This window comes from Myotis lucifugus, unplaced genomic scaffold (assembly GCF_000147115.1).
Source record: "Myotis lucifugus unplaced genomic scaffold, Myoluc2.0 scaffold_136, whole genome shotgun sequence".
Taxonomy (NCBI): Eukaryota; Metazoa; Chordata; class Mammalia; order Chiroptera; family Vespertilionidae; genus Myotis; species Myotis lucifugus.
This window is the reverse complement of record NW_005871184.1, coordinates 637580-655537: the sequence shown is the minus strand read 5'-3', so window position 1 is coordinate 655537 and position 17958 is coordinate 637580.

The window sequence follows — 17958 nt, the reverse complement described above, 5'->3', positions numbered from 1 at the left end:
TGATGATAGCCATTCTGACAAGTGTGAGGTGATATCTCATTGTGGTTTTAGCATCTTTTCATATATCTATTGTCCATCTGTATGTTTTCTTCTGAGAAAAATCTATTCATTTTTAAATTGGATTATTTGATTTTCCTTTGGTGTTGTATAAGTTTTTTATAAATTTTTTATATTAACCCCTAGATGTATAATGGGTGAATATGTTCTCCCATTCAGTGGGATGTCTTCATTTTGTTGATGGTTATTTTGTTGTGCAAAAACTTTTTAATTTGATGTAGTCCCATTTGTTTATCTTTCCTTGACTGAGGAGACATATCAGGAAAAGAATATTGCTACAAGACATGTCTGAGATTTTACTACCAATTTTTTTTCTAAGATTTTTATGGTTTTGAGTCTTACATTAAATCTTTAATCCATTTTAAGTTTGTTATTGCATATGGTGTAAGAAGGTGGTCTAATTTTATATTTTTGCACATATCTGTCCAATTTTCAACACCATTTATTGAATAAACTATCTTTACCCCATTGTATGTTCTTCCTATTTTGTTAAATATTGATTTACCATTGATTTGTATGTCTTTTTATGCCAGTACCATGCTGTTTTGATTACTATGGCCTTGGAGTATATAGTTTGATATCAGGTAGCGTGATTCCTCCAACTTTGTTCTTTTACAAGATTGCTGTGGCTATGTGAGGTCTTTTGTGGTTCCATATGAATTTTTCAAGTATTTGTTCTAGTTCTGTGAAATACATTATTGTTATCTTGATAGGAATTGCATTGAATCTATAGATTTCTTGGGTAGTATGGACATTTTAATGATGTCCATTAACATGATATATGCTTCCTTTTATTTGTATCTTCTTCAATTTCTTCCTTCAGTATCTTATAATTTTCTAAGTACAGGTCTTTTACATCCTTGGTTAAATTTGTTCCAAGGTATTTTTTTATGCAATTGTAAATGGGATTTTCTTAGTTTCCCTTTCTGGTAGTGTATTTTTGCTGTATAAAAATGCAACCTATTTCTGGATATATATTTTGTATCCTGCTACATTACTGAATTTGTCAGTTCTAGTAGTTTTGGGGGAATCCTTAGGGTTCTTTATATATAGCATTGTGTCATCTGCAAATAATGAGTTTTATTTCTTCCTTTCCAATTTGGTTGCCTTTTATTCCTTCTTATTGTCTGATTGCTATGGCTAGGACTTCCAGTACTATGTTTAATAAGAGTGGTGAAAGCGGACAACCTATCTTGACTATGAAATACAGACAACAGTATGGTAATTACCAGAGGGAAAGGGGGCTGGGTGGGGGGAGGTAAGAAGGGGAAAGGGGGGATAAATGGCAATGGAAGGAGGCTTAACTTGACATGGTGAACACACAATACCACATACAGATGATGTGTTATAGAATTGTATACCTAAAACCTATATAATTTTCTTAGTCAATATTATCCCAATAAATTCAACAAAAATAATAAATTTAAAAAATAAAAGTCAAAAAAGATGCTGTGAAGTGGATCACAGGTCATTTATAGATAAATCAGCCAGGCAACTCAATGTTTTGGCCTGTTTAGTGTAAAACAGTTGACAACTGAAACCTGCATAATTTTGTTAACCAATGTCACCTGAATAAATTCAATAAAAATGAAGGAATAAAATCACTGAATTGCAAAATAATGAACAACAACAAAATACCCCACATAAAATACTTCTAGAAACAGAGAACAAATTAATGGTTGCCAGAGAGGACGGGTTTGGGGGAATAGGTGAAAAGGGTTGAAGGGAAACAGTCAATAATATTGCAATAGCTTTGAATGGTGACAGATGATTACTAGATTTAGTGTGGTGATCACATTGTAAGGTATATAAATGTCAAATCACAAATGTTGTACACCTGAAACATCTAATAGTGTATGCAAACTATACTTTAATAAAAAAATTTTAAAAAACAACATAGATTCGGGTGGGCCATTGGCATCTGTATTTGTTAAAGATTCCTAGGTATTTCCTATATAAGACTTGTGCTGAGAACCTCTGATTCACCTCAGCCTAAATATTTACAGCAGGGGCCTCAAACTTTTTAAACAGGGGGCCAGTTCACTGTCCCTCAGACCGTTGGAGGGCCAAACTATAGTTTAAAAAAAACTATGAACAAATTCCTATGCACACTGCACATATCTTATTTTGAAGTAAAAAAACAAAACGGGAACAAATACAATATTTGTATTTGCATGTGGCCCACGGGCCGTAGTTTGAGGACCCCTGATCTACAGTATACATTTTCTTCAGCCTTACTCACTAGACATTTATTGTGGATGATTCAAGTATAGTGCTAGAACATGAAGCAATCTCTGACTTTGATATGTTTTCCTCCTAGCTGGTGCGAGAAAGTGCAGTAAATAACTGGATGAGGTGTGTACCAAGATCCTTGGGTGTTCAGGGAGCTCTCACCTCACTCAGCCTGATAAGTTAGGGAGGGCGTCCTACAGAGATGCTACCCCAACATTATCCTTGAAGGATGAGTAGGAGTGACAGAGAGATCATTATAGGTACAAACAAAATTATGAAGTCATTAAACAGTACGACCTGAAAGTGAAAACACATAAAATAGTTTAGTGTTATTGAAACAGGAAGTGTGAAGTCAACAGGCTGCAAAGGAAGCTGGAGTGGTAAGGGCAGGGTCACATAGGGCCTTTGACTTATACTCTAGGCCATGAGGAACCATTAAAGCCAGTTGATCGGTACTATAAACTTGATCAGATTTGCATTCCAAGTAGGTCACAGGCAACCTTATGTAAAAAGGGACTTGAGCCAAAGCCAAAGGGTGGAAGATTGTCTCGGAAGCAGTTGAAATATGCCAAGCGAGAAATGAACACCTGAACCTGGGAAGCGAAAGCAGGGAAAGAGAAACTCAACCTGAATTTGAATACTTTTTCTAAAATAGTTAAAAGCACAAAAACAAAGTTATTTATTATAAAAGTAAGGCTGAGCATAATGAGGAAGGTGAGAGAAAAGAGAAAATCTAAGATGACCCTCAGGTTCCTGGCTTTCGGTGGCTAGGCAGATGGTGACATCATAATTTAAAGTAGGGAGTTTTTTGAACTAGCTTAATGAATATTCTAAGTGGGAAGCATGGCTTTTTAGTTGTCCTTGACTGAAGAATGGCTCTCCTCTATTTTGCAAAGTCATCCTTACCAATCTGTAATGAACTTATGAGGCAATAAGTACCAACCAGCCTAGTCAATTAGTCCACTGAATCAACCCAGGCCCTTACCTCATATCTGAGATTGAGCAACTAAGAAGAAAAGTCCAGTTCTGAAAGTGTGATAATGAGTTCTGCTTTGGATCTGTTGAGTTTGGGATGTCAGGAGACACCTAGTAAGCATTTAGATACAGTCAGAAGTTCAGGAAGGGCAAGAATTATAGATTAAGAGTTGCCAAAATATATATGGTAATTGCAACCACAAAAGCAGCTTCAAGGTAACCTAAGGAGGCTATAATGAGTCTGAAGAAAATATGTTTATACTAGAGGCCCAGAGCATGATATTCATGCACTGGGGGGAAGATCCCTCAGCCTGGCCTGCACCTTCGACCTGGACCCCTTGGGGGATGTCCGCCTGTCGGCTTAGGCCTGCTCCGGGCAGTCGGACATCCCCCCAGGGGTCCTTAGTGCTGCTGCAGAGGCAGGAGAGCCTCCCGCCACCGCTGCTGCACTTGCCAGTCCTGAGCCCAGCTTCCGGCTGAGCGGCGCTCTCCCTGTGGAAGCTCAATGACCACCAAGGTGCAGCTCCTGTGTTGAGCATCTGCCCCCTGGTGGTCATTGCACATCATAGCGACCGGTCATTCCACCATTTGGTCAATTTGCATATTAGGGTTTTATTATATAGGATTGACAAAATTTCCCAGTTGTTACCAAACACTTAGAGTAAGGACCCTGACTATTTATAGCCACTGTGAAGGTTTTAGGCACTTATCTGTTATCCCATGTACTTTTCTATCCTTTAAAATAAAAGTTTAGCAAACTGTTACAGTGGAATAGAAGAAAAAAATTACTACTTTCATAATAAAAATAATACTTTTAAGTTTATTAAGTACTCAGATATTCCCACAGATTGTTCTTTTTAAAAATATTTTAATTGATTTTTTAGAGAGAAAGGAAGGGAAAGGGACAGAGAGAGCTAGAAACATCAATGAGAGAGAAACATCATCAATAGGCTGCCTCCTGCATGCCCCCCACAGGGGAATGACCCCACAACCTGGGCACATGCCCTGACCTGATCGGGAATTGAACCAGTGGCCTCTTGGTTCCTGGGTCGATGCTCAACCACTGAGTTACACCAGCTGGGCCCCCACAGACTGTTCTAAATGCTTTATACATAGTAACCCATCTAATCACCATAACTTTTAGAAAGTAAGAACGTTTTAGAGATAAAGTAAGGCTCAAGGAGATTAAGTAACTTATCCAGAGTCACACAGCTAGTAAATGACACTCAGGCTCTCTGCCTCCAGAGCTGGGTTACTTAACCTCCTTTCTCTGCTAGTGCTCCCATTGTCAAGGTGCTTGCTTTGGGTAGGAATGCTATCTTCATTCCAGCTTAGCATGGTTTAAAGCCTCTTAAAATAGCTGGTTTATTTCTACAAGACTCAGAGAAGATGACACTTTCTATCTATCTATGCTGCCTTCACTAAACTTTGCAATCTATACATTCTCACAGTACAGAACACACACCTTATAGTTAGCCCACCCAAGGGGTAAGGAAGCTAGAAGAATTATCCATAAATTTTCAAATAATTGGTTAAGAGCTGCTCTAGGGTGAAGGAGGTTAATTCCCTGAAACTTTTGGCCTGCTTCATGTGTAGGCAAAGTGAATTGCAGGGATCAGAGAAAATCCCCAAGCATGAGCTACAGGTGGGCTGTAGGTAGGGCCAATGTGCTTAGGAAGATACAACCTGGGATATATAGATGGGGCGTGATGAGCATCTGCTAAAGTGTCTGGTTTATTGCTGAACAATGTAATTCTTACTTCTAGGCTACTTTGTCATTCATTCAATAAATAATTACAAATAATTATTAAACTTCAACTATGTACCAGGTAAGCATAGATTACTGAAAAGCAACATCTCATAAGTCCTAAGAAGTATCTGCAAAGTTAATAACAGAAGGGAAATGGCAGAGTAAAAGATTTAGACAGTGCCAAGATAGATTACTACTCTCAATAATTAATAATTCACTTTGTTTGATACATCTGACCTTTATGAGGTGTGACTAAAGTAATGATGCTTATTTTCTTTTGTGTTTTAGAAATCAGCATAATTATTTAGAAATACCTCATGCAAATATGTTACATTACTCTCTAGTTGCTCAAATTACAACATATACTATGTTCATTTAACTATTAATTAAATGCTAAATATTTATTGAGCATCCTATATAATAAAGATGTAATATGCAAATGGTCATTACGCTATGAACTGTAATGATCAACTGCATAACTACTGGATCACGGATCAGCAGAAGGGTGGGGAAGCAAGCTACAAGCAGGCAGCAGAAAGCTACAGGAGGGGGCAGGGCCGCAAGCTATTGGGGGGTTGGGGGGAGGGCGGGCAGGAGTCTACAGGCGGTGGGGCAGCGGGCGGAGAGCTACCAGAGGGCAGCAGCAAGCTACTGGAGGGTGGCAGCGAGCTACTGGCAAACTACTGGTGCACAGATTCGTGCCCAGGGCTACTAGTCTATTATAAACACAGTGATGCATTGGACAGTGCAATCCAACCTTCTTCCAGGACTCTCTGGGAAGATCAAGTGTGTCATCAACTGCTCTGGGAGTTGATGTATGTGAGTGCTGGTGTTAAGTGGTTGGCAGCTTGGGTCATAGGGTCATAATGCAATGCAATAAGAAAGTTTTTAGAACATAACTAACATAATACATAATTTTTGAGGTAAAAGTTATCTTCAGGAAAATTACAGTATACTTAGAACTGAATGAAATCTCTTTTACTGCTCACAATTTGTGAAGCTCAGCTAAAATAGTACTTAGCAGATGACTTGTAGGTTTAAATATATTTTTCAGAAAAATAAGAAAAGCTTAACTCAAAATTTATAAAAAGATCAATAGAATAAACCCAAAGAAGGGACTATTTAAAATAAAGGCAGAAATAAAGATAATTGAAAAACAAAGTCAAACGGTTCTTTTTAAAAATATTAATAAGATAGGCCTTGGTTAAAATTATCAAAATAAAAAAGATACACAAGATGAAAGGTAAAAAGAAAAAGGAGAAATACCTATAGGAACGATTTAAAAGTAAAAGAGGGTGAGTACTAAAACCCACAAACATAAATTTTAATGGCTTAAAAGGATAAGTTTATATCTCATAAATGAAATATAGAGGTAGGATTCTCTAAGTTTGCTTAATTCAATGATCCAATAATAAAATTAAAGATCTGAAACCTGCCCAGCCTGTGTGGCTCAGTGGTTCAGCATTGACCTATGAACCAGGAGGTCACAGTTCGATTCCTTGTCAGGGCACATGCCTCAGTTTCAGGCTCCATCCCCAGTAAGGGGCGTGAAGGAAGCAGCTGATCAATGATTGTCTCTCATCACGATGTTTTCATCTCTCTCTCCCTCTCTCTTCCTCTCTGAAATCAATAAAATATATTTTTAAAAGATCTAAAATTCTTCCCTTTTGCTAATGTTGCAAGGTGATACTAAAATATAAAACCCCAGGTATAATAAATAAATTTCTATAAAAACACAAAAACTATGTATATTTAAAATGTCTAATGGGACAAATAGAAAACTTAAACCAGTAAACAATAAAAAAATTGAAAGGGTGATCACAGTTCAGCACACACCCCTCCAAAAAACCCCAGCTCATATGGCTTTATAGTTGTTAAGAATGTAAAGAAAGAGTAGACTAGGTGGTGTGGCTCAGTGGTTGAGCATCAGCCCATGAACCAAGAGGTCCCTGATTCAATTCCTATTCTGGGCACATACATGCTCAGATTACAGTCTAGATCCCCAGTAGGGGCCTGCAGGAGGCAGCCAATCAATGTCTCTCTCTCATAGATGTTTCTATCTCTCTTTCCCTCTCCTTTCCTCTCTCTCTAAAATCAATAAAAACATTTAGAAATAATAATAATGAAACAATAATACCTTGAAATTGTTAAGTTAACGTAGAAAGGGGAACAAAAAGACTACTAGTAAAATATGCCCAGCTTATTGTATGATACTAGTGCCAATGTGTACAAGGGCAATATAAGAAAAAAAAAGTCACACCCTAGCCAGTTCGGTTCAGTGGATAGAGCATTGACCTGCAGACAGAAGGGTCCCAAGTTTGAATCTGGTCAAGAGCACATGCCCAGATTGCAGGCTCAATTCCCAGTAGGGGCGTGCAAGAGGCAGCCAATCAATGATTCTCTCTCATCATTGATGTTTCTCTCTCTCTCTCTCCCTTCCCCTTCCTCTCTGAAATCAATAAAAATATAAAACAAAGAAAAAAAAAATCATGGGCACATTACACTTATGAGACTAGATGTGAAAAATTAATCATGAAAATAGAGTTTTTCCAGGAATTCAAGAATGGTTTACCATTAGAAAGTATATCATCCTATATAATAAAGAGGGAATATGCAAATTGACCATCACACCCTTGAAAAGATGGCCGCCCCCATGTGGTCACAAGATGGTCACCACAAAATGGCCAGCAGAGGAGTGCAGTTGGGGGCAATTGGGCCAGCAGGGGAGCAATTCGGCATCGATCAGGCTGGCAGGGGAGTGGCTAGGGGGTGATCAGGCTGGCAGGCAGAAGCGGTTAGGGGCAATCCGGCAGGCAGGCAGGTGAGCGGTTGGGAGCCAGGGGTCCCAGATTGTGGGAGGAATGTCCAACAGTCGGACATCCCCTGAGGGATCCCAGATTGGAGAGGGTGCAGGCTGGGCTGAGGGACACCCACACCCTCTAGTGCACGAATTTCGTGCACCGGGCCTCTACTTGTTAGATAAAATAGAGTAAAAACAAATAGAATTTTTTTCTCTTATACAAATAGAATTAAAAAGAATGTTCTTTAAAAAAGTATTTTCTTACAAAGCAAAGAAAGCAGTTAAGTGCGAAATCTATTTGTAGTTTAAAATGATTTTAAAACTAGGAATAAAACACATTTGGAGCTTCGTTAAAGCTATATACTGGAACTTACAGTGAAATTTATACTTATCTAGAGATGCTTTCTCTTTGTGATTAGGAATGAGGCAAAATGCTTATTAACACTTCTATTGTTGAACATAGCAATGTTGACTAAAGTTGAAAAAATGTAAAAGATAAAACAATTTGTTGAAAATAAATAAAACTGTTCTTGTTTGCAGATATGATAAACTACCAGAATAGCAACTCTTAGAATTTATAAGATAATTTCATGGGATTGCCAGATGTAATATAAAATTCCAAAATTAATAGTATTTTTTTCACTGACAAATTAAATAAATATTAAAATAAAATATAAAATAGCATTCACAATTACTAGAAAACTGTAAGATATATGTGTTTTAACAATGAATATATGATTTCATTTAAAAAATGTAGATGCTTGTTAAGAGAAATAAAGAAATTTGTCATGGAGAAACACCCCCTTCTTTTAGACTTTAGGATAGAAAGAGGTTAATTAATTCTCTTCTCAAATCCTCAGATTCAACAAAATGCTAATCAAAATGCGTATTTTGAGAAACTTTATAAATCATATGCTAAAATTTGCATAGGACAATAATAGTCCATGAAAATCTGCTATTTTGAACAACAAAAAAGCATGAAAAGGAGCCTTATAAATAAAGACATATACAAAGTAAAGTAGTAAAACAGTGTAGTTCTAGCATAAGTATAGACAAATAGAGCAATGGAACAACACAGAGAGCCCAGAGAGAATTTATTATAAGATACAGATAGCACTATGAATTAATAGGGGGAACTACTGACTGCTCAGCAGATATAAAGGGCATTAGAATGTGGAGAAAAATAAAATTAGATAACTACCTTACATCATAGTCAAATGTGGGTTCCACGAGGATTAAGTATCAAAATGTGAAATGTAACATTACTATGTTAATCAAAGTGCCCGGGCCAGTGTTGCTCAGTGGTTAGAATGTTGGCCTGTGCACCAAAGGGTCACGGGTTGGATTTCAGTTAAGGACATGTACCTGGGTTGTAGGTTCAGTCCCTGGACCCTCTCTCTCTCCTTCCCTTTCACTCTCTATAAAATCAAAGGAAAAAATATCCTCAGGTGAGGGTAAAAAAAACACCACCCATGAAGCAAACTATTGACTATTTTTTAATTATGTCAAAATTAGGAAGTTTTATTGAAAAAAGGTTATGGGTAAATTTGACAGACAGTTGATAGAATTAGAGAAAAATGTGCAATTTACCAAACCCCAAAGGTATTATGATATGCAAGGAATGACAAAATCAACAAGAAAAGACAGGACCTTCAACTTAAATGGAGGGAAAGGATATGAGCAAGGAATTCCCAGAATTTAAAGCTTAAGTGACTAATCAGCATGCAATCTAGACTAGTGCCTGCCCAGTGCGAATTAGCAAATTCAGCTCTTCCTCTAGATAGCTGTAGCCTCATGCCAGGACATGCAGAATAGGGCTGGATCTCTGCTCCCACTCACATTCTTGGCTGGGCATTCTTTTGTGAGTACCTAGCAGACATCTATACACCATGGCCCTGCATATAAAGAGATGCTCAAACTTATTAAAAATATGGAAATACAAATCAAAACAACAATAGGATATCTCTTTATCTCCATCAGATTTACAAAAATAGAAAGATGAATAATGCTGGCAGAAGTCTGTGGACATAGGGACTCTTAAATATTACTGGTTGGAGGTTAGCCTAGAACTGTCATTATAGTATTTAATCAAATGACAAATAAACATGTCCTATTACCCAGAGTGAACATATCCTTGAGACATGTAGGCCCACAAAGGGGCTCACATGAGGATGTTCATTGCACTGTTGTTTACTATAGTGGCAACCTAGGTGTCTATTACTGGCTAATGTAGAAGTCAAATGTGGTGGGTCACACTGGGACACTGTGCAGCCATTAGAAACAAAGATATTCTCATAGAAACTTGGCTAGATTTTTTTAAATGTTAAAGCAAGGAAGAAATAAACCAGAACAATTCATATTTTCTTATGTTGATTAAATACACATTTTACACAGGTCACAAATTATTTATATTAAGTAAAACTTAAGTTAATGAAATATAAAAAGGTCACATAGAACATTACCATCAGAATGGTTGCCTAACCGTGCGGGAAGGGTGATAGGAGCAGGGAAGTGGCAGAGGAGGTATTGAGAAGGCAAAGAAGAGACCAGTGTGAGAAGAGAAGTGTGGGGGCACATGTTAAGACAACATATCAAGTTGCTATGTAGAGAATGAACTAGAGAAGGACAGGGAGGAAGCAGAGATCAGTTGGCGAGGTGACTTAACCCTTTCAATGGATCAGATGAGAGAGATAGCGGTAGCTTGAACTGGCAGTGGTGTTGGCACTGGCAATGGAGAGAAATAAGAAACTTGAAAGACCATGAGAGGCATAGCCTGGAGGATACAGAATTTGGGGGAAATAAAAACTCTAGACAAGTGTTTAAACTTTATCCATTAAAAAATAAAATTACTCTGTTACTCTAGAGTAAATAACAAGTTTCTATTGTTCACATCTTTAAGAGCTGATTTTGTTTAATGCAAATAAGAGATACCTGAGAATTGTCTAACAAAAGATGTTACTGCCTCTGAATTTCTGGATTCTCAGTCAATGAAAACATTTAAGCCAAGAGTATGTCTGAATCTGTGGTGGGAGGGAATAGATAGCAACAGTGAAAATTGCATAGTATGGAGAGGCTGAACTAAATTACTTTTGTAGTGTCATTCAATGTTAAGTACATTCATTTGATGAAAAGAGCAGACAACTATGTAACGAAGTGGAAGATATTCACTCATAGTGTTGTTAAGTCCTAGGATAATGAAAGCATTGCCACCATGGTAATGTGCTTACATTGGAATGAGTGGAATCAGGTCTCAAATACCTCCTTGAAGGAGCGGAGCTTGAATCATTTTCTTGGTAACTTCAATTGTTTTTATAGAAGTTCATAATCATTGTTGAATTATAGGAAGAAAAAAATAAAAACCACCCCAAATTTCAGCAGAAATAACATTGTTAATATTCTGATATAAAATTCTTTCAGATACTTTACCAACAAATATATGTTATCTAAGAAAATTTTTATCACACTTTTAATACTTCTTTAAAAATTCTGATTCATTTCAAATATATTATAAATATCTCTCCAATATCATTAAATGTTATTGTATAATATAACTTTTAATGCTGTAGAGTATCCCATCATTTAGTCAATCCTTGAACATTTTGTGGATAATTTTGAAAGTGGGATGATGGAACACAGTGTGGATAATATCCTATCTAATAATAGACAAACAGGGTAATTGACCATACCTTTGCTACGCCTCCCATTGGCTAATCAGCGCGACATGGCGGTTAATTTGCATATGTAGGCTCCAAGCGGTGGAGCGAAGACTGAAGGTGAGCCGGAGCCCCAAAGACGGAGGACGGAAGGCAGCACCGGCCAGAGCGAAGGCCTGGGTCCCGGGTGCTGGAGGAAAACCAGTGCCGGCAGCCAGGAGAAGGGAAGGCCTTCTCTTTGTGCAACAGGCCTCTAGTTTCTAAATAAAATGTATGGCTTAGTCTATAAAATTGTATGAACTGAAGAACAATGTTAGAAGGATTTTTCTCATGGGATAAACTCCAAAGCCTTAGCAAGTAGCAACTAACTTCTATTGAGTGCTTACCATGAGCAAATGAGATTTAAACACTTCACATGTATAACTTCATTTATTTCTTATAACAGCTTTATCAGCTATTAACTGCCCATATCACAAATGAGGATACTAAGGCACAGAGTCTTAGCACCTGGCTTAAGGCCACACAAGTGATGAATCTAGGAATGTCAGGCTCTAGTCCTGTGGAGCTGACTCCATGCTGTGCTACCTTAGGCATGGGATCAGAGGGAGTAAAGGACACATATAGCAGCCTTCACCTCTGGTTAGTGCAAAGGTTACATTTACGAGCTTACTGAACTTACTTTCACAGGGCTCAATGAAAAGTAGATTCTGAGTGACGTACATCAAGTGTCCTGTTAGCTAGGAACCCTTATTCCCATACTACATTTCCACAGAGGCAAAGTGACTTGCCCTCTTGAAATGTTTTCTCTTTCTTCTTTTTCCCTGTTCCTTGATTCTCCCTAAAAGAAGATGGAGGACTTACCTACTTGGTGAATTAGTAATAGGAAAAAATCCATTGGGCCATGGTTATCAGAAAGTGGTCACTGGCTTGCAAAGACAAGGCTCCTGAACCTGCTCTATGCTCTTCCTTCTTCTTGGATTGCTGTGAGCAAGCAGTCTGAACTTCAGTGTCTCTGCCTGTAAGGAAGAGTAGGCAAGGGCGGTCCACATCTTCTGTTGTTCTTTAATTCAGAAAGGAGGAAGTCAGCCGTCCTATTTGAGGCTCAAATCTCCCACCATTGTTCAGTCCAGGTGTACCAATCTTTACCATTAATTCGTTGGGTCAAATTTAGGTGCATTTTTCTATTTCCAGTTAGTTAGGTCTTAAAGAAGGGAGAAGAGAGTGATTAAAACTCCACATCATGGAGAAAAAGGAACACTTGTGCACTGCTGGTGGGAATGCAGACTGGTGCAGCCACTATGGAAGGCAGTATGGAGGTTCCTCAAAAAATTGGAAATGGAACTCCCATTTGACCCTGTGATCCCACTACTAGGAATATATCCCAAGAAACCAGAAACACCTATCAGAAAGGATATATGTAACCAGATGTTCGTAGCAGCACAATTCACCATAGCTAAGATCTGGAAACAGCCTAAGTGCCCATCAGTAGATGAATGGATTAGAAAACTGTGGTACATCTACACGATGGAATACTATGCTGCTGTTAAAAAGAAGGAACTCCTACCATTTGCAACATCATGGATGGAACTGGAGAGCATTATGCTAAGTGAAACAAGCCAGTCAATGAAGGAAAAATACCACATGATCTCACTCATTCATGGATAATAAAGACCATTACAAACTTTTGAACAATAATAGATACAGAGGCAGAGCTGCCTCAAACTGATTGCCAAACTGCAGTGGGAAGGCCAGAGAGAGTTGGGGGGCAGGAGGGAGGGGAGTAAGAGATCAACCGAAGGACTTGTATGCATGCATATAAGCATAACTAATGGACATAAGACACTGGGGGGTAAGGGAGGGTAGGGATGTGTCAAGGGCGGGGGGGAAAAAAAAGGACACTTATGTAATACCCTTTGTAATACTTTAAGCGAAAAATAAAAAAATATTAAAAAAAAAAATAAAAAAATAAAACTCCACATCACCAGCCATTCACATTTTCTAAATTTTTTTACTGTGGGGATAACTGTGGGACCCTTTGGATAACTAAATTTTTTGAAAACAAATGAAAGCTTTCCCCACCCTTTCATATTTTTTTTGTGGTTTCCAATGACAGTGGGCCACAGACTTCCTGATGTACATTCTTTAGCCACCCAAGAGTTCATGAGCCAGGATTAAAAAAACTCTGGATTAAAAATGCCATTCAGGTTCTATAGGCCTTCATTTTTTTTTTAACTCTTTAATGTACTCACAAAGTTTTTGGTATTCTCAAAGACTCAACTCCAATTTTAGGGATCTGTTAGGTAATCCTAGTCCTTACCCTTCTGATAAACATAGGAATGCTTGGTAGAACACACAAGAATCAGGTCTCTTCATTCATGGGAAGAAAGTTGAAGGAAATTGCTAAGACTAGGGATAGCAGTTGAAAAAATAAGTTTAGCAGTTTAGAGTACCAAGAAAGGGATGCAGCAGAAGAAGAAATAGTGCAGAAAGATTAGCAGGAGAAGAATGTCACTAAAGCTAAAGAAAGAAGCTTTTCCTTATACTATTGAAAATGTGAAAAGTACTTTGTGAAAATAATAGGGATGAGCACACAGTCCAAAGATCAGGAGGGCTGATGCGAACCCTTGCTCAAGCCTAAAACAAAGCCCTTTGATGTTCTGTGTACATCAGTGAGCTCAGGATGTGGATCCTTGCTTCTCCTTTCTAATTCATTTGGTGCATATTTTTTCCAGGTAAGGAGAATTCCTGAACTCTTGTTTTCTTGCAGGGTTTTCATTTTGCAGGCTAAAGATTTAATGGAAATCATGCTTCACTATTAAGAAAATAAATGGATATATACGTAGAGTGAACTTAATAATTATGTTGGCTTTGCAGATATGGTATTTCTGGAAAAGCAATTTATATTATGAGTTTAGCATTCATATAGGCACATGAATGTAATATGGACATTCATACATATCCCAGTTAGTGGGAATATATACTCACTTCATTTCAGAAACATTAACAGGTGCTCTAGACTAAGGCACTGTACACCTCTGTGACTCTTACCCATCATGAAGGAGAACACATCAGGAAGGGCCTTATTTTAAGACACGGGTTCCTATAATCCATGTAAACATATATCCTCAGTTTCTTGGTTATTAAATGTTTAATTAATTAGTTAATTAAAAATATTCTGGGATTCCAAGTCTGGCCTGAAATCAGTGACCCATTAATTTGCAGGTACTTTTCTTAGTCAAAGGTCACCTACAAGTGACTTGGCAGGCTGCCAGGGCTGTTGGGTTTCTCCCAAGGATCATTTCATGCACATGACTGATTCTATAGAGGCCCTTTGACCCAGTAACCTCAGTGCTAAGGACAAGGGCTAGAAGAGATGTGGCTCACTGAGTAGCTTTCAATAAAAGGTGAGCAGGGAGAATCTTAATTGGTCAAAATTTGATTAGAGACAAATCATGGACAAGGAAAACAAAATACTGAATTAAATCTCAATCAGCTGACTCTGCCGCTCAAATCCAAGAGGCCTTCAGGGAGACCAAGTAGCTGACTGTGCTGGACCACCACAGGCATAGTCCTAAGATGCTGGATCGGTGATCTGTTCACCCTGTCATTTGTGCTCACCGAAAGGGCCAGTGTGATGAGAAGGGACTTTATGTCCATTCCTGATCAGCCTGGACTTGCTGTGTAATTTTTGCATTTCTCCCTTCTGTGTGCCATTTTCCTTCATTTATAAAGGTTCAGGCCTCTCCCCTGAGAGAAGATAAGGTTATCTTTAAGATACTCTGGACATTACAGAAAGGAATGCTGGAAAGGACAGGAAACCCTGAGTCAGGAGACCTGAGCCTGGTAAACAGACTCTTTGGCCTCCTATGAGCTGTAAAGGCAATGAATGACTTTTTGACATGTAAAATGTGTTACAACAAAGTTTGTTGCACTTAGATTGACAGTGAAATATAGTACTCAATTTGCCATCAGAAATCCCAGGTGTGAGGCCTAAATGGACTTTGACAAGGCAGGTGGCTTTTCTAAGTCTCAATGTTCTCATTTGCAATGAGAGCAATAATAATACCCATCCTATATGCCACACAAGATTCTAATAAAAATCAAATAATATCTGAAATGCTTTGCAAACAATAGTATTATAAATAAATGAGATGTAACAATACCCTGATTATTACTAGTAATGCATTACTTCCCCTTATGTTTCTTTCAATATTTTTGATTTAACTGGAGGCCTGGTGCATGAAAATTCATGTACTTGGGGGTCCCTCAGCCCAGCCTGTGCCCTCTCGCAATCCAGGAGCCCTCAGGGGATGTCTGACTGACAGCTTAGGCCCACTTGGCAACCAGCAGGCCAATCAGGGGACAGCGCCCAGCGGCAAGTAGCCAGCCCCCTCCCAATCGCCCCTCCGCCACTGCTGGTTGTCACCACCCCCCGATCGCTGTCCCCTCCCTCTGCCTGCTGGCACGCGCCTTGGTTGGCCTGGCCCCGCCTGCTTGCTGGCCCCACCCACCGCCGACCAGTTGTTCCACTGTTCAGTTGGTTTGCATATTATGCTTTTACTATATAGGATGTTTCATTAGTAAGCCACTTGACTCATAAATGAGGGGGAAAAAAGTGTTTTCTACAAAATTTTTTTCAAGGAAAATATATATTACTTTTCTAACATACATTTTAATCTAATGAATAATATATATGTGAGCATGTTATAATGACAATATCTGAACGTATTTCATTTCCTAGAGGCTTCTTAGGGACCTTTAAAATACATATCTTTAATCCTTTATCTGCAACTGCTAAATCTAAAAATCTCCAAAAAGCAACTTTTTTGTTTTTATTTATTTATTCCAGTTAGTGAGAATATTTACTCATTTCATTACAGAAATATGGTGAGTGATTTCTCATATTGCCCAATCCCAACTGGAGATATGACATATATGAAATATCTAAGATATTACCTTTCCAAAACCAAAAAAATTATATATTTCATATTGAATTTGGTTTTAAAAGTTTCTGATGAGTGATTGTAGGCCTATCCAATATAAAAAAAGTGGTAATATGAAAATTGATTGTCATGCCCTTGCACAAGATGGCCATGCCCATGTGGTCACAAGATAGCCACCCCCATGTGGTCACAAGATGGCTGTGCCCATGTCATCACAAGATGGCCGGCAGGAAAGGACAGTTGTGGGCGATTAGGCCAGCAAAGGAGGGCAGTTGGGAATGAACAGGCCAGCAGGGGAGGGCAGTTGGGGGCAATTAGGCTGGCAGGGGAGCAGTTAGGCATCAATCAGGCTGGCAGGGGAGTGGTTGGGAGCCAGCAGTCCTGGATTGTGACAGGGATGTCCAACTGCCCCTGAAGGGTCTCAGATTGGAGAGGGTGCAGGCTGGGCTGAGGGACACCCCACCCCCAGTGCACGAATTTTGTGCAGGGTTTGCTAAAATGGCTGTCATTGGTGCTGACTACAATTTGTCAGTATTTTCCTGGTCTTCCTTTTATTTACTCTTATTTTCTGGTCTATATATCAGAATTTAATTAGTAAAGTCTGCGTTGGCTTGTTGGAAAGCTCTATTCTTAGTTTATTGGGACTCAAACTTTCCACTGAAATTTTCACTACAGACTACATTACAAGCCTTTAAAGTCCTGAGTGATGGCAAATCTTTATGTTTTTGTATGGATTACATTCTTGGAATCAACCAAACCTTCAAAAAAAATTATCCATTGTGGAGAGACCTTATTGAACACTTGAGGCATTCAATAGAGACTTTAGTAGAGTCATGTCTTATTACTAGACTAAAGGCTACTCTAAACCAACCCAAATAAAGCTTAAGGATAAGTCACAAAAGCATCAAATTGATCTGAAGTAACATAGCTTCATACTAAAAAAAAAACTCTTAACAGGAAGACAACAAAATCTAGACACTCACATAATATCAAAATGTCCAGCAACCAATCAAAACTTTCTGGACATCAAAACAACATTATTTTGCTCAAGTTTCATTGGAAAAATAGAACACCTGTTATGTTTTCTCAATTTCTGTTTATTATTTATACTAGGGAACCGGTGCACAAAAATTTGTGCACTCTGGGCAGGGGGGGGGGTGGTCCCTCAGCCTGGCCTGTGCCCTCTTGAAGTCTGGGACCTCTGGGGGATGTCCACCTGCTGGCTTAGGCTCACTCCTCGGGGGTATTGGGCCTAAGCTGGCAGTCAGACATCCCTCTGGCAGCCCGGGAGCCCTCGGGGGATGTCCACTTGCCAGCGGGGAGCAGGCCTAAGCTGCAGTCTGACATCCTTAGTGCTGCTGAGGAGGCGGGAGAGGCTCCCGCCACCACCGTTGTGCTGGCAGCCATTAGCCTGGCTTGTGGCTGAGCAGAGCTCCCCCTGTAGGAGCGCACTGACCACCAGAGGGCAGCTCCTGCATTCAGTGTCTGCCCCCTGGTGGTCAGTGTGTGTCATAGTGACCAGTCATTCCCAGTGGTTCTGCTCTTAGA